Raw genomic sequence first — 25000 nt, forward strand, 5'->3', positions numbered from 1 at the left:
TCGACAAACCTCTAGCTAGACTACTTGAAAAAAAGAAGACACAAATAAAATCAGAATGGTACAGAAGAAATGAACCTCAATACATGGAAAGCTATATATGAAAAACTCAATGTCATTTCAATGGGAAAAAGTTAAAACATTTTCTTTAAGGTCTGAAACAAGACAAGAATGTCCACTTCTACCACTTTAATTCAAGATAGTACTGAAAATCCTAGCCAGAAAAATTAGGCAAAAAAGTAAATAAATGCCATTTAAATTTTAAAGGAGGAAGTCAAATTGTCTCTATTTTAGATGACATAATCTTATATCTGAAAACATTAAAAACTCCACAAAGTAACTTCTATAACTGAGTATATCTAGTAAACTTATAGGGTACAAAATTAACATACAAAAATCAGTAGCATTTCTACATACCAAAAACAAACTATCCGAAAAAGAAATCAAGAAAGCAATCTTATTTACAATAGAACAAAAAGTAAGATGCCTAAGAATAAATCTAACCAAGAGAGTAAAAGATGTCTACAATGAAAACTATAAAACATAATGAAAGACACTGAAGAGGACACAAATCAATGGAAAGATAGCCTACGTTCATGGATTGGAAGAATTATAATTAAAATATTCATACTACCCAATGAGACTACAGATTCAATGTAATCCCTACCTTCTTTGAAGGGATATTCTTCAAAGAAATAGGAAAAAAAAAACCTTAAAATTTGTGTGGATCCACAAAAGACTGCAAATAGCCAAATACATTTTGAGCAGAAAGAACAGAACTGGCGGTGTCACTCTAACTGACTTCAAATACACTGCAAAGTCATAGTAACCAAAGAGCATGATATTGTAAGTTACTACCATCATTATGAAAAACAGTAGTTACTCAAAAAACTAATAATAGAACTAACATATGATCTAGCAATTCCACTACTGGTTATATATCCCAAAGGAAGTACAATTAGTATATCAAAGAGATGTCTTCCACCTCGTGTTTCTTGCAGTTGTATTCACAATAGCCAAGATAAGGACTAAACCTAAGTGTCCATCAGTAGATAAATGGATAACAAAAATATGGTGAATATACACAAGGGAATACTGTTTAGCCATAAAAAATGAAATCTTGTCACATTTGCAACATGAATGAACCTGGAGGACATTATGTTAAATAAATAAGCCAGGTACAGCAAAACCAAAACTGCATGATCTCATTCTCGTGTGGAATCTAAAGAAATTAATCTCATGGAGTAGAGTTAGAATAGTGATTAGCAGAGCTTGGAAAGGGAAGAAAACTGGCACACATTGGGAGAGATTGGTCAACAGGGAAAAAGTTAAAATTAGATAGGAAGAATATATTCTAGTGTTCTACTACACAGTGGGGTGACTATAGTTAACAATATTATAGTATATATTTCAAAGTAGCTAGTAGAGCGAATTTGAAAGTTCTCACCACAAAGAAATAATAAATGTTTGAGGGGATGGATATACTAAATATCCTGATTTGATTATTATACAATGTATACATATATTGAAACATCACAGTGTATGCTATAAATATGTACAATTATTATGTATTATTTAAAATGAATAAATACATAAATAATTTTTTAAAACTCAGATAAAAGTATTATTTTAATTTCATTTTGTATTAATTTGATATAGCATTAAGCTATATTTCAAATAGGATGAATGGCCTCGACATTAAAACATAATTTTAGAAAGAAAAATAATATTTAAGCAAATTTTTTTATTTTAGATGAAGAGAATTTCTGTAAAAGAACTTCATGTTTGATATTATAGTGAAACCAGTCATCACCACTTTGAAAGTCCTTCCTAACATGTTGGGAGGCAGTTCTCATGGGTCTCTTTCATTTCTCTATTTCTAGCAATTAGAGGCACTGACAGTTGTTTGTTCTGGACCATCTTTTCAAGGATATTTGCCTTGGAAGATAAAAATAGTGTCTCTGAAGCAGAGGTCAATCAATCCTATCTATCTATCTATCTATCTATCTATCTAATAAATCATCTGTCTATCTATGTATCTATGTATCTATCTATGTATCTATCTATCTATCTATCATCTATTTGTCTATCTTTCTATTATCTATCTTCCCTCCATGGAAAAGTTTGCACAGGTGGTGGGAAGGTTTGTTTGCAGCTCAACAAAGGGATTAGAAAGGAGGCAACCCACTAAGAAATAGCATATGCATCAATGGAATTACGTGTTCCTTGAATGTCTAAGTTGTGCTAATTTGTATAAGATTTATTATTTATGTATAATATATACACAAATCAAGATGACTTTATCTGTAGGTAAATATATTACATGGTTACATTTCTTAGCGTAGATTAGTAATTATGTATTATTTTATATTATGGCTATTTTTTAAAGTGCTCAATAATTAGCAAAAATATAAAGAAAATTTTATATACATTTTGAATGTACTCATTTCTACAGGGATGTTAGCATATTATAATTTTGAAGTACGTGCTGATTCTCCTTTAGCTTTATTTAGTTAAAAATGAATATTTTTTGGAAATCGCTTTGTCTTGCAAATATCTTAATGTCTGAGCTATGTAACTCTCATTTAAGAGGATAATGACTTGACTTAGAATCAATTTTTATTGCCTGCCATATAATTTAGGGAAGTCTATCAAGCAATCTCAATTGTAGAAAGGTGAAAAAAAGCAGCTGTGTTTTACCATGTTAGTTTTTTTAACATTCAACAACTGATTCTGCAGGGCAAATTTGCATTAGAAACCCACTCAGTAGGCAGAATGTTACTTGAAAACTATTTTCTTAGCATTCCACAGGGGATTATCGGCTTTGACCTAGCTATCCCCCTTGTTGTTTTGCATGTAGAGCTATTCATAACTCCTCCAATTCATAAAAAGTAGAGATGTGTGTGTGTGTGTGTGTGTGTGTGTGTGTGTGTGACTTACATGATGTCTCTATTTTCAAAGACACCACAAACACCTTTGGTTACAGTTTTCAGTTGGTCATTTAAATCCTACAGCTGCTTTTGTATCAATTTCCTCCTTGATAATTTCATTTCTGTATAGACATTTGAGTAGACCCCAGGGTCATCCTGCCTTACTTTTTTTCTATTTTTATATCATTATCCTCCACCTACTTCAATACCATATTAGTTTTAAACATTTATTCATACTGAGAAAATTTAAATATGTATAAACTATGCCCATTTCACAGGTACACATGGCAGATACGTGGAAGTTAGTACAAGAAGACTTTTGTTTTGGTCATAATTATATTTATATAATTGGCATACTCCATGCATTCTGTATGCCCAGGACAGTACTGCTAGTGTAATGTTTCTGAAATACAAATTGAATTGTTCTACTACTGAGAAAGCTCTGAAGAAATGACACACTAGCAGCAATGAGCATATACAGCATATAGGTACTGGTTTCTAAATACCCTCCTCCTCCAAAGGAACAAAACTTCCAAGCAATAAACAGTCCTAAATTAACAAGAGTTGAAAATGAACACTAGTATTTAAGACTTTCAAAATGAAAAGAAACCTAATCCCAAAGATCACATGAAGGGTGTGGAGATAAGATTCTTTCTTAAGAACTCTAAATATTTAAGGTTATGCATGGTAGAAACTCAGTGACCCAAAAAACACATCTAAGAATATTAAGAGACGGGCGGATCATGAGGTCAGGAGATCGAGACCATCCTGGCTAACCCGGTGAAATCCCATCTTTACTAAAAAATACAAAAAACTAGCCGGGCGAGGTGGCGGGCGCCTGTAGTCCCAGCTACTCGGGAGGCTGAGGCAGGAGAATGGCATAAACCTGGGAGGCGGAACTTGTCGTGAGCTGAGATCCGGCCACTGCACTCCAGCCTGGGTGACAGAGCGAGACTCCATCTCAAAAAGAAAAAAAAAGGAATATTAAGGGCATTCCCACAATAGTCTGTCATGTTGACTAACATAGAGATACTTTTCTCAAAGAGAAGCATAGGGTAAACTTTTGTCAAATGAACTTACCTATCATTTATAAATGGAAGCCCTGCATTTTAAGGGTGACATACCAGCAGAACACCACTACCAGTTGATGAAAAGAATCTGAGACTTTTTAAATTTTCAAAACGCTACTGGGTTTCCAAATTTCTAAGGCAGGAAGCAGTCTCACTGGGAAAACCTGGGAAAAGAGACCATTATTTTCTAACCTAGCAAGTACTGTCATTGGCACTTTCAACATTCTACCTGAAAATCATCTTAGCAAGATCTGTAAGTACATTAAATACATATTCTGTCTTCAAAATTCACAAAGGCAAGAATTTTGCCAATATTTTTAGACTATTATATGACACAAGTTACTACATTTCCAGCATGCTATATCAATTTCTTTCTGAGTTTTCCAGCCTCTGCTAATGCTGTGCTTGCCTTTTCTCCAGTCTTTGGCAATGGTTTTTTTCATTGCTTTTACAGACACTGCATGCTGATCAGTCCTGATTTAGCTTATGATTCCTGTATGTTCTATATTTAGCTTATGATTCTATATATTGACTGATTATATCTTTGGATCTGTGTCAGGTAAGTTAGTGGCTCCATAGTCTGTGACGGCATTATTCATATCTGATGGTTGATATTTTTTTACTTGCAATGACAAGGGCAATTGGGCCATCTATCTCTTCAAACATATCGCTCGTCATCCAGTAGACTACACTGAGCTTTGACACATGGCAGCAGTGTTCCAAGAATAGCAAGAATTTAAGTCCCTATGTGCAAGTGCTTTTACAAGCTTCTGTATGTGTAACATTTGCTTATACAAAATTGGTCAAGGCAAATAATAAGGCACTCTTAGTATAGGAGGAAATTATTAAATGGGATATATAAAGAAAGATAAGGCATTTGCATTTTTGTAATATATGCAATTTCCTAATCTACAAATACTGTTTTTATTAATTTACTGATGAAAATTTTGTTAACATTTTTTCATTATTCTCTTACATGAAGAGTGTCATTTTACTCTGGCTGATTGTAAGATTTTATCTTTGTCTTTGTATTTCAGCATTTTGGCTATCAAGTGTCTATCTGCAGTTATCTCTATTGGTGTTTGCTGAGGTTTTTGGCTTCATGGATTTAATACTTTCATGTATTTACAAAATCATTAGCCAGTATTTCTTAAATATTGTCTTCTGTCTCAGACGTTTTCTGTTATTCATCTAGTATTTGATTTAGATATATGTCAAATGGCTAAATCCTTTCCCACATGCTGTTAAAGCTCCCTTTCACATTTTCAATCTATTTGTAAACCATTTGCATAATTTCTATTGCCTTGTCCTTCAGTACACAGATATTTTACTATGCATTGTCTAATTTCCTATTAAGCCCATTCATTAAACTGTTGGTTTCAGGTATTGCATATTTTCAGGTTTAGAATTTTCATTTTACATTTTTTTTTTTTTTTTTTTTTTTTTTTTGAGACAGAGTCTCGCTCTGCCCCCAGGCTGGAGTGCAGTGGCCGGATCTCAGCTCACTGCAAGCTCCGCCTCCCGGGTTCACGCCATTCTCTTGCCTCAGCCTCCCGAGTAGCTGGGACTACAGGCGCCCGCCACCTCGCCCAGCTAATTTTTTTGTATTTTTAGTAGAGACGGGGTTTCACCGTGTTAGCCAGGATGGTCTCGATCTCCTGACCTCGTGATCCGCCCGTCTCGGCCTCCCAAAGTGCTGGGATTACAGGCTTGATACATATTTTTTTAACAGTTTTCATTATTCTCCTGACATTTTCCACCATGTGGAAACTCTGACCTCTTAGTTCTCAGCCCATTAAATTAGCCTCCTTCTACTTGAGCTCTTACCCCTCATTAGCTTTGTGGACTGTGGAGTTCCTTTAAGGGAAAAGCAAGATAAATGTATGTTTCTGTGTTCCCCTGGTTTCAAGAGCCATTTCACCTCCAGTTTTTGCTTGCTTTGTTTGCTTCCCAGTGTCTTCAAAGAGTTGTTAGTGCATTTGATTCTTTTCCAAAGTTTATACTTATTACAGGTAGGAGGGTAAATCTGATATAAGGTTCTTCTTGGAAGCTACAAGGTTAGGGATGAATGTATTTAATTTCTACCAAAGTATTGAATATTAATTTATTACATTCAACTGATATAAATAAATATAGGAAAATGTTGGCACATTTATCTATATGCAATTTCTGCTCACTTCATAGAACATAAACTAGAAAGGGAATGTGATGGTTAATGTGTGTCATCTTCATTGGGCTACAGATGCCCAGATATCTGTTTTAAATATTATTTCTGAATGTGCCTGTGAGGGTATTTTTAGGAGATATCAGCATTTTAATTGATGGAGTAAGTAAAATAGATTGCCCACCCCAATGTAAGTAGGCTTTTAATCTTTTGAAGGCCAGGAATAGAACAAAAAGGTGGAAGAAGGCAGAATTCTGTCTCTCTGCTGGAATGCATAATCTGAGACATCAGTCTCCTTCTGCCCTTGGAGTAAGACTTACCCCATCAGCGATCCTGCTTCACAAGCATTCAGACTCAGACTGGAATTTAAACCTCTGGCTTTCCTGGGACTCCAGTTTGCAGATGATAGAGCAGAAATTCTCAACCCCCGTTAATTGTGTGAAACAACTCCTTATAATAAGTTGTGAGGTTTTTTTCTTTCTCTCTCTTCTCTATCTCTCTCTATATACATATGTATATATTCCTAACATTAAATGTTGCTAAATTTTTTTGTAGAATGAATTTATGAATGTACGTTATTCAACAGCAGCATAATGACAGTTCACCATATCCTCATTACATTAAGTATTGTTATTACATTACTCTTTTCAGAGATGGTAGATTAAATTATCATTGTATATAAAAATTGGTTTGATATACAATTTTATTTACTTTATTATTAATAATGTGAAGTTGTACTAGCCTTCATTTTCTATGGATTGTCATTTGGCTAGTAGGTTTTCTAAGACAGTAAAAACTGATTGACCAAACTAGTTATTTCATTCATATGTTTACATTGGACAAGTCATGTAGTTTTTATCTTGTCAAAATTGTAAAATTTCATAATCAGCCCAGCTGACAGCATTTCAGCTTGGGATTCTAAGAAGGCATTTTATGGTGGGAAATCATTCAGCAGCTCTAACCTGACAGCTGCCATTAGGTCATATAATTGGAACAAAAAAGTGACAGAGTGATGAAGCAAGACCGAAGCTGCTAAAATCGTTACTCATATTTCCACACCTGGTTAAACACAGTAAAATGGAAGCAATGCTTTTGATAGAAAGTGTGCAAAAAAGAAGACACAATGTGACATTTTAACTACCAGATAGGATTGAATCTGCAGAGGACAATTATTTTTCTCATGAATTATATTTCACATTTGGTTAGTTGCCAGTATATTGCAGGAAGCTTTACGTTGCAGAATATGGATCAGGGAAATGAGCACAGTTCTAGGTAAAAGAAGCTGAAATCATATTAAAGTAACTCTTTATCCTTAGTTTCATTAACATTAAATTGTAATTACTTTAATTCAAGGACAAAATACTGAACACCCATGTGTCCAGCACTTTTGCCCAGAGATTTTCTCTGTGTGTCTTATTTCAGTTCACACAATTGGGTAATTATCATTCTTATCAGTATTATTAGTGCCTACGTGCAAGGAAAGAAACTGAGGACCTAAAGTGCACAATCACCACAGTCACACAGATGATGTAAGTTCAGGATTGCATCTCGGATCAGTAGTCTTTAAATTATAAACCAATAGCAATTTTATTGTGTATCACTAATAAAAATATATAGAAATACAACTCTGTAGCTGTAGACTGAAGCTGTTTCACATTTTACTATGTGTCAGTCCTTGAACTTTTCCCGTATGTATGTATAATTATATATATTTACAGGCGGGCGCGGTGGCTCAAGCCTGTAATCCCAGCACTTTGGAAGGCTGAGACGGGCGGATCACGAGGTCAGGAGATCGAGACCATCCTGGCTAACACGGTGAAACCCCGCCTCTACTAAAAATACAAAAAACTAGCGGGCGAGGTGGCGGCGCCTGTAGTCCCAGCTACTCGGGAGGCTGAGGCGGGAGAATGGCGTGAACCCGGGAGGCGGAGCTTGCAGTGAGCTGAGATCTGGCCACTGCACTCCAGCCTGGGTGACAGAGCGAGACTCCGTCTCAAAAAAAAAAAAAATAATAATAATATATATATTCTATGGTTTGAATGTGTCCCCTTCGAAATTCAGGTGTTGACAAAGTGATAGTATTAAGAGGTGGGGCTTTTTTTTTTTTTTTTGAGATGGAATTTCACTTCTGTTGCCAGGCTGGAGTGCAGTGGCTTGATCTCAGCTCACCGCATTCTCTACCTCCCAGGTTCAAGTGATTTTCCTGCTTCAGCCTCCGAAGTAGCTGGGACTACAGGTGTACGCCACCACGTCCAGCTATTTTTTTTTTTTTTTGTAGTTTTAGTAAAGACGGGATTTCACCATGTTTGCCATGATGGTCTTGAACTCTTGGCCTTTTGATCCACCTGCCTCAGCCTCCCGAGTAGCTGGGACTGCAGGTGCACACCAATCACGGCCAGCTATTTTTTTTTTTTTTTTTTTTTGTATTTTTAGTAGAGATGGGATTTCACCATGTTCACCATGATGGTCTCGATTTCTTGGCCTTGTGATCCACCCACCTCAGCCTCTCAAAGGCTGAGGAGTGAGCCACTGTGCCTGGCCAAGGTGGGACTTTTAAGACATGATTAGGCCAACAGCACTCCTACGTTGTGAATGAGATTAAAGCCCTTATAAATGAGGCTTCATGCAGGATTCAGTTTAGTTTGTTCTTCCACCTTCTGCCTCTTGAAGGCATAGCATTTCTCCCCTCAGGATAATGCAGCCTTTACAAGACAAACAAATCTGCTGCAGGCACCTTGACCTTGGACTTCCCAGTCTCCAGAACAGTGAGATACAAAAGGCTGTTTTTTTTTTTATAAATAACCAAGTCTCATATTAAGTATTTTGTAATAGCAGCACAAATGGATGAAGGCCATTTACATATGTATAACTTACATGTGTTAACTTCAACTGCCGCCCAGCTGCAGCTCCAGATCCAGGTATCCCTGCACTCTCAGGTGCCCAGGAAGCCCCTGCAGGCTCAGAAGTGAGGAAAGTGGGGCTTCCTTGGCCACTGAAAAGGGGCTCTACTCCTGCTCTCTGGCCTCTCCCTGCTCCTGGCACCTGCTATGATTTCGGAGCAAAGTTGAAGCTGAGCCCAGGCACTGTCATGACCCAGCCAGGTGTGTGCACACTTGGAATATCACTGACATGCTAGATCTCTGCTGACTTGGCCCTCTCCAGACCTTGGGTGCTGAAAAGCATGGGAGGGATGCTCAGGGTGCTGAGGGTGGCTTGGCATGGGCCTGCAGGCACTCCTTGGCATGAACAGCCTGGGTGCTGTGGACAGCATGTTGATGGTGGCAGGAGACAGACAGGTTCCTGGGTGGAAAGGAGAGGGTGCCTGGTGAAGCCCCATCTTCAAGGTAAGTATGACCCTGAAGTCTGGGGGCCAGGCTGCCAGTTCTGGGTGGAGTCTGCAGCCCAGAGTGAGAATTTATGGTGCTTCTTCCTGGCCTGCATATGGCTGCCTATGAATCAGTCAGCACACACGTCCTCCCTTCTGAGCCCATAAAAACCCCAGATACAGCCAGATTCACACAGACATTGGGACTAACAGTTGTAGGAAGGAGCTTCCCACTTCAGGTCTCCTGGACATGTCAGGATGACCTGCCTGCAAAAAGGAGCTACCCACTATGGGCCTCCTCTCCACCGAGAGCTAGACACTCATTGGCACAACCTGCCTGCAGAAAGGAGCTATTCAATTCGAGTCTCTGGAGAGCTGTTCTGTCAGTAAAGCTCCTCTCTGTCTTATTCATCCTCCAGTTTTCCGCATACCTCATTATTCCATGACATGGGACAAGAACTTGGGACCTGCCAAATGGTGGGACTGGTAGAGTTGTAACACAAACAGGACTGAAACATGCTACCCCCACCCCACTTGCCATGCTGTGGCAACAAGAAGAAGAGAAGAGCTGTGGGTCTTTGGGAATCTCAGACTTAGAGTCTCTGAGCTAAGGCTATGAAACCCTCTTTGGGGGTCTGCAGTTTCTGCCATCTCAAATGCTTCTGGGTACCACCATATTCCCTTCACCCTGATGCAGGTGTCCACAGCAGAAGCTACTTGTGGTGCATCTGATCCAGCTGCAGGCTTTCATGGAGCTGCCGGCCCCACCACAGCAGCCAGTGTGCCTGGTTATCCACAGTGGCCAGACTCCATGCTCACTTGCTCACACACCCCTCACTGCTCCACACCTGTCTCACCCTTGGCAGGCATGGGATCCAAGCCAGTAGTGCGAGCCAAGTGCAGCCTACTAGGCTGAGTGGGTGGAACAAGCCCAGTGGGACTGAGCAAAACTCGAGCAAAGGCTTCACTGGCCACAGAGGTTTCCAGCTGGAAAAGTGACACCCTAAGGATCCTATGGAAAGTGTAGTGGTTTCCATCACATATATGTATATGAGGGTATTAATGTCACAGGATTTTATTTCAACTCAAATTCTCTGAGGTCTATTAAGCTATCATTATTAAACTCATTGACACAAGTAACAACACATTTGTAATAATATCCAATTTTGAATGGTTTAGAAGCCTTCATCTGCATTACTACATGACTCTAGTTCTCTTTCCCCCAAAATATCTGAAGGCCCTAGGGGAAATCTCTCTTGTCCTCAGAAATGACTTTGCAGGTGCCAAGTACTACTGTTCCCTAGCCTGCATCCCCAGAGAATCTTCAAGCCTTTTAGGACACTCTGCCTTCTCTGCTCACTATGATTGCTGCTTACTCTTCATCTCTTAAAGTGAAGAAGTCTTCAAGTAACAAACAGACCTATATTTTCTTCAGTACTTTCTGCTTTACCAAAGTTGTGTCATTTTACACTTATTATAATACAATGTTCTGCTTTCTTCAGTTTCCTCTTTCTTTAGACGTTCTATGTTTTTCTTACCATGAACATAAATATAATTACTCTTATATTTTCTCCTTTTCCTCACCATTTCCTCCCTCACTCAGTCTTTTAAAATGTTATTATTTATCTTAGTTTTTGCCTTTGTGGTAATTCAATATGCAAGAAATTTCCCAGTAGTTTTCTTTTCTTTCAACTTAAAATACTTATTTTCAGCCATTATACATCAAGCAATTGGTAAGCTATTGTACTTATGATCATCTCTTCCTCTTTCATACTTTGTAAGTTACATTTTTTATCTATTTAAGGCTATATAATATTTTTGTTCTATCCTACTAACCTTATGGATACCATTGTTGTTTTTCTTACTTTTAGATTTACATTTAAATACACCCAATGTCTACTATTACCAATATTTTACCAAAGTTTTTCTTGTCATACTTTGATTAATTACAATTTGGCCTCTAATAGTTTTATCAACAATAACTCATGAGAATTACATTCTTCAAGCTCTTCTATTTTAAAAGTGGTTTGTCAGTAGCTTTATCACTTGAAGGTTAATTTTGTTTGAAGGTTAATTTTGTTTAATTTCCCTGGCTCACACAGTCTTTATTGTTCATCTTTCTCATGTTTCAGCACTGTGAGAATGTCTGAGGCTAGTCTGATTTTTTAATCCCTAAAAGGCAAGCCATCATGTAGCCTGGTTTATGACTGATGTTCATCATAATTATTAATAACATGCAGTATTATTGTCAAAAGTTTCTCAATTAGATGAAAAATAATATGATTATGCTTATACCTATGAAAGTATAGGTACTTTACTTATTTTACCAAAATTCTGTTTGATTTTTACTCTGATAGTGTTTCTTAAATTAAGGTATAAATCATATTACTAACATATTTTCTACTGTGCACTCTTCTGAGTCTCATTTGGTAAGGATAAGCCTACATTATGCTGCATTTTTAAGTTTTATCCTATAGCTTTTGTATGTTTTATATTGAGATGATTACTAAATATATTAATACATTTTACTATTGTAATTTTTTTCTTCCACAACATTGTGTAACTATTGTTTGTAAAAATAAAAATATTTATCTTTGTGCAATAATTGTGTTTCCTTCTATGTTATTTAATGTCTGTATTTTGTATGTTAGCATTTTTTTGTGTTTTTCAGGTGCACATAATTATGGAATGCAAGTAGAGATAGTTTTATCCATTTTCCAATTATTATGCCTCAAGTTTTTCTCCTGAATAATCACACTAGCTAATATACAACGCGGTATTCAATTACAGTAAACAGTAAAACCTTTGCCTTGTTCTTGACTTAGTAGAACTGTGATGGTTAATTATGTGTTAACTGTCTAGGCCTTGATATCAAGATATTTTGCCAAACACTTGTCAAGACACTGCTGTGATTATTTTTTAAAAGAAGATTGACATTTCCACTGGTAGACTCTAAGTAGATTACCCTCTATAATGTGGGTGGTGGGTAAGCCACATCTAATCTGTTAAAGGCCTTAACGATAGCACTCACACATACAAACTGAAGTTTCTCCAGAAAGAAGGAATTCTGCATGCAGTCAGTCTCCAGACTCAATCTGCAAAATCAGCTTCTCCATGTATCTCCAGCATGCCAGCCTACTGTGCAGCTTTTGAACTTGCCAAACCTCACAATCACAAGAACCTATTCCTACAAATAAATCTGCCTGTCCTTCTCTCTCTCTCTCTGTGTATGGATATGTGTGTGTATAGATATATCTATCTATATTTACACATATGTGTGTGTACATGTATATCCATACATATAGATATATCTATATATCCATATACATATGTGTGTATACATACACAATACACATATACATGCATATGGTAGTTAAGCAAGAGAAAGGTAATAAAATCTAAACAGGAAATATATACCTAGACTAGGACTGGAGAATGGTCGACAAGTAAATCTGCCTAAGGAATATAGATATATCTCTTGGAATTAGCAAAATGTAATGTAATTATACATTAGCAAAATGTATATGCATATACACACACATACGTGTTTGTGTGTGTGTATACACACAGAAACACACACATACATATATATAGTAGAGGATACGATATTCACACACACACACATACACACACAGAGACATATGTATATAGAAAAGGGTAAGGTAAAGTACAAGAAAGGTAGTAAAGTCTAAATAGGAAAACATTCACCAAGACTAGGACTGGCGGATTGTTGACAAGTAAGTCTTCCTAAAGAATATGGATTTATCCCTTGGAATTGAGAAAAGGTAAAGGGATCCACTGCAGAGGAAACTCAATTATCTAGCAGATACGTATGATTAATTTAGTTGGTATCAGTCAGTGTCTTTTCTCAACCTCTTAATGTTTGCTCTCTGAGCTTAAAAAATTTGGAAGGAAGATAAGAAGCAAAACTCATATTTGTATTTGGGCTACTGATAGCAAATGAATGGGTTTCAACAGATGTGAGATTTTGCACAAACAATTTTTTTTTTGTAAATTGCCTGACTTAGTGATTGAGTATGCTGAGATCATCACTTATCGTCCCCTAAAATGTACCTGTAAATCAGAGATGTAATAGCAGTTTTTACATTTATTTCTTCTGTCTTTCAATGTCCTGAAAACAAGTAAATCCTTGTAATAAATCCTTTTCTGTTTGAAATATTTGGAATAGGTATTGTATTTGTGACTGATCCATGTCTGATTTGTATCCTTATCTATAGTGATATATAGATATAAATATATATATGTATATTGTTTAAAGATCTCTATATATGTATATAAACTTGATCTATGACATCTAGAACAGTGCTAGATTTATATTAGATACTTAAAATTGTTTGACTCTTTGACTCACCAGAAAAATGCCCAAGACAATGAAACAACAACATACTACATATCTGCTAAATACCTTTGAATTGTAAGTCAAAAGTTTCCAAACTCTCTTTTAAACCTTGTGACAGTTGCACAATCTCTCTGAAGTAGTTTCCTTGTGTGTAAAATAAAAGGTTAGACTATATGATATATGTAGTCTGCTTTAGCCTTTACTATTTTCTGATATCTTTCCTATTTTTCTGATTCCTTCACTGTTCTTTATAAGATTTAATAAAGCTACATCAAAACAAAAATACAACCCAATAATTTGGGATATTTTTCCAGTTTCCAGATCCATGATATTGCACTGCTTCCTTATAGTGTTTCTTTCATAGATTAAATATTTCAGTCTTCATTTAGGTTGGGTTTTACACACAAGGAACCAAATGATTAGCAGTCTTAGAACAGTCAAACGGACCCTATGTATAGGCCAGCAATTTTAGGTGATAAGAAGAATTTTCCTTGCAGTTATAGTCCTTTCCTTAGCAGATGACTCATAAAGAACTGGGGCTGGAATATCAATATTAAGTGGAAAAACACAATCTTCAGTGTGAAAATTCTGATACCAATTTATTTGATGAAGTTGGAAAAAGTACATGACTTTTCTCCATCCTAATTGCCATTCTGTAAAATTGCATGCTAAGAATATCAATGATGGGATAGAAACACTGGCTCAATGCCTGACATATAACAGAAAAGGTATTTTCTGAAATAAATATTCTATTGCATGATGCAAAGAAATTTCCAGAAAGACAGAAATAAAAGAAAAAATGTATTTAAAATGAAATGCTTATCTTGGATTTGTCTGAATAATTCTAGAAGAGACAATATTGTACCCATTAAAGCATGGACTAAGGGAAGAGCAACTGCTCCACATTCATTCCCCAAATTCTCACTGTTACTAGCGTATGCCTAGTTTAAACCAGGATCAGTTCTTTCTACATTTTCCTTTTTCTTTCTTAATGTAGAGAAAAGTACAGAAAGGATTAATGTCGGTGTCAAGTGGTCAAGATAATATTATCTAATACAGCCAGACCTTTAGATTTCCACTTCCTATAGAAGTTCAGTGTCTTTCCTTTGCTAATATTTTTTGACTTGATAAAGAATCCAAATCACAAAATTTTGGGAATTATGGAGAAGAAAATGATGTAACTACAAAAAGAAAATTGTATTTGTGGTTGCTGGAAGGAAATCTAAGAAGTGAGTAGCAGTGGCCAGAACAAAAATAAATTGGGAAATGCAGATGAACTTTGATGTTGCACTCACAATACTTGTTGGCTTTGTTGAGGCAGAAAAGAGAACAAATAAATATTATATATCAAACACCTTCAATTGTCAAAGTCAAAACCCATATTACACTGGCTTATAACATAAGCCAAGGAAAATATATAAAAATATAGTCAGAAAAACTTTTTTGTTTTGTTTTTTTCTGAGTTAGGTATGTCTCTTTAATGAATTGGGCCTGAAAAGGGGAACAATATTATAAATGTCTACCCGCCCAGCTCAGAGAACAGAAAATGAAACTCATTTATCTCAATTATTTGATAAGCCAGAGATGTTTTAGGCAGAAGTTATAAACTCCTGGGATTTTTGTTTATCTGATGTGAATAATAAAAAGAAAATCCTAGATGCCAGTTTGCATAGAGACAGCAAACTACATTTGTCTATTAACAAGATGGATAGTGGCAGGATTTTAAAACAAAATTTTTTAAAAGAACTACTGTTTTCTGTGAAATTAAATAAACCTGACTATTGGAGGTAAATACTTTTTGAAGTTAGTGGGAACAGTTCTCATTACATTGCATAAAAAGTGTGGATAAAATAATTAGTTTTGTTTTAGGGCAAGCTGCTACAATATAGTTTTCAGTGGTTTTAGAGTTCAGACTGATATTACATAAATCTTACCAATCCTTCAAGTGAGAGGTACAGTCACATCTCACTCCTGAGGGAGCTATTTGTGTTAAAGAGGATGTTCCTTCTGGGTGACAAATAATTCATTCAATGATAAAAAAAAAAGTACTTTCTCCTTTTAGAAATACCATGCCATTAATTTAATTCTGTTTGTTAAAGAAGATCTGAAGAGTGAACGTTATGAAAGATTTCTATAAATGAAAAACTCTAAGGTCAAATGATTGCAGAAAACACTGGACACTTTACCCCCAGTAAAAGTCACATTTGGACTTACAACATTTAATGTACTCTAAAATATCTTATAGTAAGTATATCTAAAGTGCTTATATAAGATATTACCCAAAGAACATCGTTTTTAGAAAAATGTTTTTGTATGGTGTGTCCATAGCACAATTCCAACACAAGCCCCTTTTATAAAAACAGTATAATTAGATAGAACACAAAAGAATACTTAAATAAACCATCAGTAGATTTGAATATAGAAGAAAACACCCCTTTTATCTCTTTAAGATAGATACAAGAATGAGTCAGGAACTAATTAATACATGATAAAAGATGAAGGAGATAGAAATAAGAAACTCAGAAGACAAAAATAAATGCCTTACCACCACCTTGCACTAATCTGTCTTCTCAGGCAGCCAGGTTAGTGTTTTCCATTTTTTTAAGAGGTCTGTTTATTATAGCTAGCCTATGTGACTTTTGGAATAAAGTAACAGCTAGAAGAACCATCCTTGTCTATCAAAAGAGAGATTGAAATTAAATGTCTATTAAAAATATTTTCTTCATCCTGGCTAACATGGTGAAACCCCGTCTTTACTAAAAAATACAAAAAACTAGCCGGGCGAGGTGGTGGGCGCCTGCAGTCCCAGCTACTTGGGAGGCTGAGGCAGGAGAATGGCGTAAACCCGGGAGGCGGAGCTTGCAGTGAGCTGAGATCGGGCCACTGCACTCCAGCCTGGGCGACAGAGCGAGACTCCGTCTCAAAAAAAAAATTTTTTTTCTTAAAAAACAGGCAAAGTATTTTGTTGCAAGTTACAAAATGTGCTGAAGGGCTAAAGTGAATTAAATTTTATATCTTTTAACAGAATAATTAAATATGAGTTTATTTTGCAATGTAAAATTGCCAAATCTCTGTAGCTAGAGAGCAAAACATCAATGAATGGAACAATCTTTTTTAAAATAGAATTTATGGTTTTTGAAGAGACATAGAAAATTTCTATAAATAAGTAAACAAAATGTACAATGAATATGTGATCATTCAGTACATATTATGGTTGAATAGTGATAGGTATTTGAAGGAAGGATTTTTAGAAAAAAATAGTTACTTTAAAAATGTAAGGTGCATACTAGGTAGAAATTATAGTTTATTAAGTTGCAAGATCTTTTAAAATAAAACTTATAAGCTCATAAGTTTAACAGTATAGATTAAAATTCTAAAATGAATAACTAAATGTGGATTAAGATGTGTTCATATTTCTGTAGTGTCCATAATTAACAACTGTTCTTGAATTCAAAATATAAATTATCAAATTATATTTTGTGTTATAGATTTGTGTAAGGTATGCATAGACAGTACTTTAAATTTATCATGGATAAATCTGACACTGAAAAATGTATTTGGTTGATTAAATTTGCATGATGTACCAGTTAGGGTAGGCTAGATTATGTTGCAGTAGCCAATGGCTACAAATGTGAATAGCTTAAAACAACTAAAGTTCTCCTCTTGCATCAGCATGTCCTGGATGTGAGACATAGAGTCAAAAGAGATGACTTTGGAGCTTTAAATTTTGATGTCTCCCTTGCTGGATTTTGAACTTGCATGAGGCCTGTAGCCCCTCTGTTGTGGCCAATTTCTTCCATTTGGAATGGTAGCATTTATCCAATGCCTGTACCCCCGTTGTATCTTAAAAGGAAATAACTTGCTTTTGATTTTACAGAGTCATAGGCAGAAGGTACTTGCCTTGTCTCAGATGAGACTTTGGACTTCGACTTTTGGGTTAATGCTGAAATGAGTTGAGATTTTGAGGGACCTTTGGGAAGGCATGACTGTGTTTTGAAATGTGAGGAGATAAGATATGGAAGGGGGCAGGAGTGGAATAATAAGGTTTAGCTGGTCTTCACCCAAGCCTTATGTTGAATTGTAATTACCATATCCCCACGTGTTCAGGGAGGAGCCTAGTAGGAGGTGTTTGAATCATGGGGGCAGATTCCTACATGCGGTTCTCATTTTAGTGAGTGAGTTCTCACAAGATCTGATGGTTTTATAAATCAGGTTTTCCTGTTCTTGCTCACTCTCTCTCATCTGCCATTATGTAAGTTGTGCATCTTCCTCTTACACCATGATTGTAAATTTCCAGAAGTTTCTCCAGTCATGCAGAATTTTGAGTCAATTAAACTCCCTGCCTTTTAAATTACCCAGTCTCAGGTATGTCTTTATTGCCATGAAAATTGACTAATACAAAAGGTAATTTATGTAAATAGAATCAGAATGTTTAGAGGTAAAAAATATAATATCTAAAAATTTTTAAAGTCCACTGAAATTAACAGCTGATTATACATAGCAGAAAAGATTGGTGAACTTGACCACATAGCAACAGAAATGATCTAAAATACAATACAAAAAAATGGTTGAAAAACCCTGAACTTTGTGAGCCAATATCAATGAGATTACATATATACATCATCAGAGTTGCAGAAGAAATTAGAAGGAAAAAAAGATAAAATAATGGGAAAGAAATAAAAATGTAAAACAATGTTTAAAATGAAATGAATGAAAAAAGAAACAACATATAGTATAAATATATAATCAAAAAAAGATGGTAAATTTAAATAGAAGCATATTGATAGGAAAGCAAGATCCACCAATATGCTATCTACAAGAAACATTTCAGAAAAATACTGAAAAATAAAAGTAAAATTAGTAGAAAACAATTTGAACATTAATTTTCTAAAAACCTGGGCTGTAATATTGAAATAGACTTCAGAATAATGAACACTTCCTAATGATAGAAAAAATAAATTTATCAAAGCACATTAGAAAAATAAGTGTGTATGCATCTAATAAAGGAAATTCAAGATACAAAATAAATAAATAAATAAATAATGAGGAAACTAAAGAGGGAAATGAGAAAAACCTTTGGTAATATTTTGGGATTTCCAGCAGAACCTTATAAGCCAAAAGAGATTGGGGGTCAATATGCAGCATTCTTAAAGAAAAGAAATTCCAACCCAGAATTTTGTATCACCAAAGTAGCTTCATAAGCAAAGTAGAAATAAGATTCTTGTCACACAAGCAAATGCTAAATAATTCATTATCAGTAGACATATCTTAAAAGAGCTCCTGAAGGAAGCACTAAATATGGGAAGGAAAGACCACTACCAGTCACTACAAAACACATTGAAGTACACACACCATACACAAAAATCAACTCAAAATGCATTAAAGACTTAAATGTTAAACCCAACACTATAACAACTCTGGAAGACAACCTAGGCAATAGCATTCTGGAAAGAGGAAAAGGCAAAGATTTTATGATGAAACCCTCAAAAGCAATTGCAACAAAAACAAAAATTGACAAATGGGATTTAATTTAAGTGAAAGAGTTTCTGCACAGCAAAAGAAACTACGTACAGACTAACAGACAACCTACAGAATGGGAGGAAATTTTTTTACAAACTATGCATCTGACAAAGGTCTACTACCCAGCATATATAGAGGACTTAAAGAAATTTACAATTAAAAAAATTAAAAAGTGAGCAAAGAACATTAACAGAAACTTTTGAAAAGAAAACATACATGCAGCCAACAGACATATTTTTTTAAAAAGCTCAGCATCACTGATTATTCGAGAAATGCAATTAAAAACCACAATAAGGTAGCATCTCACACCAGTCAGAAGAGCTATTCTTAAAAGTCAGAAAATAACAGTTACTGGGGAGGTTGCAGAAGAAAAGGAATACTTATACATTGTTTGTGGAGGGTAAATTAGTTCAACTAAAACCAGAATGGGAAGGACCTTACCCAGTGCTCCTGACCACTGAAATCGCAGTTCGAACAGCAGAGAAAGGATGGACTCATCATACCTGAGTCAAGAAAGCATCAACACCTCCAGAATCATGGGCCATCATTCCAGGAGAAAGCCCTACCAAATTAAAGCTAAGAAAAACCTAACCTTCCTATATCTAGTATATTATTCTGTCACCTTTCCTCATTTTGCAGCTAGTCACCTTATTATTAATGTAACTAGATCAAGCCTACCTCAAGTTATCACTTTTGATGCTTGTCTCATTCTGCCCTATAGGGATATCCAAAACCAAAGAAAGCTAACCTTTATTGACAAGTATCTCTGCCCCTCTATAATAAATAAAGACTGCCTATAATAGTGACACTTGTATCAGAAGTGCATTAAGCGCTGAATGGAGATTCTTTTGTGATTGGGGAGATGTAATCTGGACCACCAAACATCAGGACTGGACCTCCCCAAGAGGAGGCTGCATTGATCTAAAACCCTAAATCCACTTTACCAAAAGAGTGACTCCCTCTAATTGTCAGTTTCAGCAGTGTAACATCTCCAAATCTGTCCCTACCTCCACCTGCACTAACTTCACTCTAAGTTGCTTCTATGGCTTAAGAGCTAATTTTCATTCCGTGACAGACCCAATAGGAAATTTTGAAGTATGTTTCATTGATCCTCCACCCCCTTCCCTTTCTTCTTCCCTAAAACCTTGTCTCGATCAAACTGGTATTCTTTCCAATAACAAAGCCATAGTCTACATTGCAGAAATTACAGATTTAGAACAAACTTTGACAGTGGTAACAAGATACCAAGACACAAATGGCTGGTTGAAACGGATTAAATATTCTATTCATACATTAAATAAAAGTGACAGTTACACTTGTGCAGCAGGCAGACCAGAAGCTCAAATAGCCCCTTTCCCACTTGGATGGTCCTCTGACTGATTGGGCATCAGCTGCATGGTAAGTCTCTTTCAAAACCCCACATCCTGGGGCAGTAAGGCATGCACGACTCTCTCACTACTATTCCCTGAAGTCAAAGACTTTGTGGATCAGCCCCCAAGAGCCATCCAGCCTTTGGCCTCAGATGTTAATTTTACCTTGTGTCTCTTATGGTAGGGGGAGAAATTGATGTCTCTTGGAGACCTAAAAGGGTTCAATGAAACTAAACCTTTCCGAGAGCTTACCAGTCAATCTGTCCTTGTTCACTCCCAAACAGACGTATAGTAGTATTACGGGAAACTACCATTGAGTTATCTGCCAAATAACTGGAGTAGCACTTATGCTCTAGTCCAATTGGCCATCCCTTTCACCCTGGAATTCCTCCAACACAGTAAGCAAAAAAATCAAGATTGAGTTAGAAGAAGCACTCCACCCAGATCTTTTAACCCTTGTGTTTACATAAATGCTATTGGAGTCCCACGAGACGTACCAAATGAATTTAAAGTTCAAAATCAAATAGCTGCAGGGTTTAAGTACAACAATAAATATAAATGTAGATTGGATAAATTACATATGTTACAATCAACAATGATTTGTTAATTATGCCAGGGATGCTATTAAAGGAATAGTTGAACCATTAAAACCCAACAGTCAAATGGCTTGGGGAAACAAAATAGCATTAAACATGATACTAGCAAAAAAAAAAGGTGGAGTCTGTGTTATGACCAAAATCCAATGTTGTACATTTATCCCCAACAACACAGCCCCTGATGGAACAATTACGAAAACTTAACAAAGTCTCAGCTCACTATCAAATAAACTGGCCAAAAATTCTGGGATAAATGACCCTTACACAAGTTTTATGAAAAGGTGTTTCAGTAAATGGAAAGGGCTCATGTCTTCAATACTAACCTCTCTTGCAGTTGTCGTAGGTGTATTTGTTCTCATAGGATACTGCATCATATCCTGCGCCCGGGGATTAATACAAAAACGTATTGAAATAGCTCTCACCAAAAACTCCCATAATTCCCCCGCCTCCCTATTCAAATGAACTTTTTCTTTTAAAAGGTCAAGCAAAACAACAAAGTCAAGATATGTTAAAAAGGTTTGAAGAGGAATACTTATAAACATTTAAAAGTGGGGAGTTGTCAAATACAAGAAAATGTACCTCTTCAAAAGTTTAGCTTGTTTGGTTTCCTTGTTCTTTGTTCTCTACTTTCAAAGCCAAACTTCCTTGCTCTCTCTCCCTCTCTGTCTTGGTTTCAGCAAACAACTCTCCCACTAGTCCTTATCTACAAAGCCCACATATGTTACTTACTCTGTAAATTGCCCCTCCTGTGGCAATGGCCCTTCCTGCAGAAACTGTTCTTCCCACCAGTGTAACTGCATTCCTGCACTTTTCAAGTTAGCCATTCAGATTCCGGTTAAATTGTGCAGTCCAACTCCAGCCAATGGAGGCAGGACACAGTAGCAGGGACAAGCTGCATTAGAAATAAAAAACAAAAGATTGTTCGTTGTGCTCTCAGGGTGACCAGACCTGCAAGAAGCACCCTTCTGCAGAAGTAAATTTGCTTTGCTGAGAAATTATTTGTTTAAGAGCTCTTTTTCTTTGTGACTCCAAGCTTTACTTTCAACACCAACCACTGGAACCTAAATTCAAGGATTTCCGTTATTTTCTCCAACAACCTAGAACAGATCTTGGTATATGGTAAGAACCCAAGACATTTGTTGAATAAATAGAAAGATGTTTACATGTAAAGTATGTTTCTGTTTCCAGATAAGACGCATTTTAAGCAGCATATTTCTTTATGCTTTCACTTTTCTTTTTTCTTTTTCTTTTTGAGACAGAGTTTTGCTCTTGTTTGCCAGGCTGGAGTGCAATGACACAATCTTGGCTCACTGCAACCTTCGCCTCCTGGGTTTAAGCGATTCTCTGGCCTCAGCCTCCCAAGTAGCTGGAATTAGAGATGTGCACCACCACAGCTAGCTAATTTTGTAGTTTTAGTAGAGTGGAGTTTTGTCATGTTTGTCAGGCTGGTCTCAAACTCCTGACCTCAGCTGATCTGCCATCTCAGCTTCCCAAAGTTCTAGGATTATAAGCATGAGCCACTGTGCCTGGTCTATGCTTCCACTTTTATATCAAATATGTATTTTGTATATTTTATGTTGTAGGAACCATGTGAGGATGGATGCGTGTAAAACAGATAGGATAGAACATTATACTCAAAAAGGTCACACTTGGATAGTGGAGAAATATATGTAAGGAAGAAACTACCAAATGATAAAAGGAACTGTGGTAAGCAGAATAGATCCCCAAGATGTCCACACCCATATCCTCGGATTGGTGAATATGTTACATGGCAAGGGCGAATTAAAGCTATGATGGAATTAAGGTTTCTAATTAGTAGATCTTATTATAAGATTGTCCTGGGTTATCTGGTAAATATAAATGTCATTGCTGTGTACTTTGAGAGAGGAGGGTGAGTCAGAGTCACAGAAGGTGACAGAAGGAAGCAGAGTGTCAGAGTGATATGATGTGAGAAAGACTCACTTTACCATATATGTCTTGGAAGACAGAAAGGCAAGGACGTGGTGTGCCTCTAAAAGATGGGAAAGGCAAGAACACACATTCTTCCACAGAGCCACTAGAAAAAATGCAGGCCTGATGACCCCTTGCTTTTAGCTCAGTAAGAGCCATTTCAGACTCCTGACTTCCAGAACTGGAAGATACTGTATTTGCATTGTTCCAAACTAGTAAATTTGTGGTACAGTAGCAGTAGAAGCTAATACAGGAACATTATTGCTAGCTAGACAGAAGGATGAGTGGAGGGACCTGAATCTCGATTATGTTCATCAAGCTCCTGCTCTTAGGTGCACTCTCCTCGGCCCAAAATAAATGTCAAAGAAGCAGGAGTCACGGTCTCTGCTCTTGAGGAAATCAGTTTACAAACTAGTCAGATTTTCCAATGGGAAAGCACGACCATATGGCAAAGATGTTAGAAGCACAAAACTGTGCCAACAGGATAATCAACCATCATTTACATGGCCAGCCATCCCAGATAACTGGCAAGCAAGGAGCATCACTGCAGCAGCTGTTGCCATAGCCCAAAATCTTACAAAGTGACTAAAGAAGAAACAAAACAAACAAGCAACTAGAAACGCTCTAAGAGCTTGAACTTGTAAAAATTGAGAGACAGCATGGTGTAATCCAAGGGAGTATGGAGTTACCTTAGGCCATCTAGAGACTGATCTCAACTCCACCCCACTGTAGGTTTGTGACCTTGGGCAAGTTCCTTAATCATCATCTCTCTAAAATGAAGTTAGACCCTTCCAGCTCTTCTCTGGGAACTGGCTGAGATCACTTCCAAAATAAGTCAATTTTCTTTTTCTTTCTTTTTGTTTTTTTTTTTAAAAAACAAACAGATATAAGCAATGATAATTTTAGGAAAAAGTGTATATGTAGGATTTCCTTAAGAATGTTCGCATCTGATAGAGTACCCATGAGCCACTTGTGGCTGTCAGGCAACTCAATGTGACTAGTGTGGCTAAGGAAATGGCTTTTTCATTTTAATAGCCATTAATTTAAATTTAAATACTCATATGTGGCTAATGACTACATTGTTGAACAGCACAGTCCTAGATTATTTGCCAGACACTAAACAAGTAGAAAAAATTAGAGCTTCTTAAATTAACAAACAGGAGTATACAGGGATGAGTGGGGAAGAATTATCAGAAAGCAAAATAAAATGTATTACTGAGTCCTTATTATGTGCCAAGTATACTATTAGGTACAAAGTATACACTAGTTAATAAACTTTCTTAAAATAAGTTAGCTTTCAAAGATTATTCAAGAAGTTTTTTGTTTATAAGTTTATTCGTCATAAGTCCAGGATGTCTCTAATACAAACAAATAACATGTATATTTAGGAGTAATTATCACTTTTATATCCTTTTCATTATCATATAACTTTTTAAAATAGGTCCACAGTTTCTTATCAACAATTTCAAAATCCAAAATGTTTTTAAAAGTTTTCTGGAAGCTTATGGCAGAGAAATCTGCCCCAATATGGCATACAGTATTAAGATAGGCATTAATATTCTTTATACTATTTAATGTCAATATTCATATACATCAGTGTAGAATACAAATGTGTTTAATTGTGTGGTTTGATTATGACCAAAGAGATTGGAAAGAACGTTCTGCAGTAGTGGGAATTTTCTTGACCCTGATTGTGGTGGTAGTTGCATGAGGGTATA

General features: G+C 36.2%; 1 long non-coding RNA gene across 2 annotated transcripts in view; it reads left to right on the plus strand.

Moving 5' to 3' along the window:
* LOC117080961 overlaps window positions 1-25000 on the plus strand; it is a 104078-nt gene that overhangs the window by 45163 nt on the left and 33915 nt on the right. The gene's annotated exons all lie outside the window — the stretch shown is intronic.

The sequence above is a fragment of the Trachypithecus francoisi genome, unplaced genomic scaffold (assembly GCF_009764315.1).
Source record: "Trachypithecus francoisi isolate TF-2019V2 unplaced genomic scaffold, Tfra_2.0 Lachesis_group8, whole genome shotgun sequence".
Taxonomy (NCBI): domain Eukaryota; kingdom Metazoa; phylum Chordata; class Mammalia; order Primates; family Cercopithecidae; genus Trachypithecus; species Trachypithecus francoisi.